A 1,949-nucleotide genomic window follows, 5' to 3' on the forward strand; every position below is an offset into this window, starting at 1 on the left:
TTTTAGTTTTCTTCATCACCATCACCATCGTCGTCATCATCATCATCATCAGACATCATTATCATCACTATAAGCCACCACCACCACAATAATCATTTACATTATTTATGATAACCACGACAAAAACAAACTTTTCCATGTTTACCGCCTGCATCATCTGATAAAATATTAAAGTATGAAAATTTAAACCAACGTCCTCCAGCCAATCCCGTGTGGTCTAGTGGTTAGGATTCGTGGTTTTCACCCACGCGGCCCGGGTTCGATTCCCGGCACGGGAAAATGCGGGTTTTTTTCGCATAAAGTCTTTATCATATTTTTATCACCATCGTCATCATCATCACAGTCATGGTCGTCATCGCCGTCACCATCACCGTCATCATCGTAGTCTTCGGTCGTCATCACTGTCATCGTCGTCATCACTGTCATCGTCGTCATCGTCATTTTATCCGTTGTGCAAATCAGTGTCAGTCCGTTGTCTGCCTCCGTTGCCATGGTTTTACAGTTCCTTCCTGAATACCTTTGTCTGTCTGTCTGTTTGTCTGTCTGTCTCTCTCTCTCTCTCTCTCTATCCCTCTCCTCCGTCTAACTCTCTCTCCCTCATCCGCTCTCCTCCTCCACCCACCCGCTCCTCCACTATCTCCTCCCGCTCTCTCTCTCTCCTCTCCATCCTAAGTTGTCTCCCCAAATCCCCCCTCACCCCCGCCCTCACCCTACCTCTCTCTATTTATTAAACTTCCCCCCTTTTTTCGCTCCTCCATTATCATGATGATGATAAATTTACTGTTGTAACAAGCTTTTATGCTGTTGTCTCCAATAGATCTTCGTGCCATTCCCTATAAAAATGTTTCTGAGAATAAAAGCATAATTATTACACAGACATGTGTCTTGTCACTTTGTCAAGTTTGGTATTTTTATAATTTCGGCTATGTTATTTGTGTACTTCCAAATGGGCAAATAAGGCACGAACAAACCAGGAACGAACTTTGAAATGAACACGAACCAGGAAATTAAAAACATTGACATTGCCAACAATAACAGTTTCCTAATATGACCATTTGATCCGGTCAATAGTTGAAGGAGTTGAGCTCTCAATTATAGTGTTTCCAACAGAAAACAGTAAAGGGCATATCATTACGTCTTGCAAAATACATTATGATGAACGTGATGAAGATCTAGCATGTTTAGTGCCCCCCCCCTACTAACCACTGTCATTTGCGATCGATTGTTTGCCCATCTTCCTTGTCAAATCTCCCCCTTGAAGGTTTTCTTACTCCCCTCATAGTCCTCCCCACACACCAATCTTGAAAATCCTGCTACTGTTAACATGTCAGAAGAGCCCCATAAGGGTTACCTCTATTATCCCATGAACCTGACCCTTTCCCCGGGGAGGGCACACACTAAAAATGGGTGACGAGGATGTGCGACCACATTGACCCCCATTTTTCAACTCCCTCTCACCTACACGCCTAATGACCCCCTTTTTTGTTTTCATGTCACCAAAACACCCCCTTTTTTCAAGAATTTTTGACAAATTTCTGACACTCTCTCACCGAATGACCGCCGTTTTTTAATTACTTTTCTTCATACATTTCAAATTTTGATGACTTTCTGAAAATTTTGCATCAACTTTTATATTTTGACCCACAATTTTACCCAGTCTCACGGAAAGACCCCCTTTTTGAGGACATTCTCACCGAAAGATCCTTTGTGTGTGTGTGTGTGTCTATAGGCTCTCACCAAAGACCTCTAGTTTCGAACTGCTATCCGCACATCCCCGTCACTTCCAAAGTCGAGTACACCCACCTGACTCTTTTCCGGTTACCATGGCTATCAGTTGGAAGAGCATCGGACCAGCATACCAAAGGTCCCATGTTTAGATCACCAGTATTGGCTGGCTGTCATACACTATATACAGGGTGTCCCAAAAAAAGAGGCCCCTCATTGCGCCA

The 1,949-nt window shown here is 43.4% G+C and overlaps 1 non-coding gene across 1 annotated transcript; it reads left to right on the forward strand.

The window, feature by feature from the left end:
* The first annotated feature begins 206 nt into the window (after positions 1–206).
* Positions 207–278, forward strand: Trnae-uuc (transfer RNA glutamic acid (anticodon UUC)). Its single transcript has one exon. It is a non-coding gene; the product is annotated as a tRNA-Glu (tRNA).
* The last annotated feature ends 1,671 nt before the right edge of the window (positions 279–1,949 follow it).

The sequence above is a fragment of the Amphiura filiformis genome, chromosome 18 (assembly GCF_039555335.1).
Source record: "Amphiura filiformis chromosome 18, Afil_fr2py, whole genome shotgun sequence".
Lineage (NCBI taxonomy): Eukaryota > Metazoa > Echinodermata > Ophiuroidea > Amphilepidida > Amphiuridae > Amphiura > Amphiura filiformis.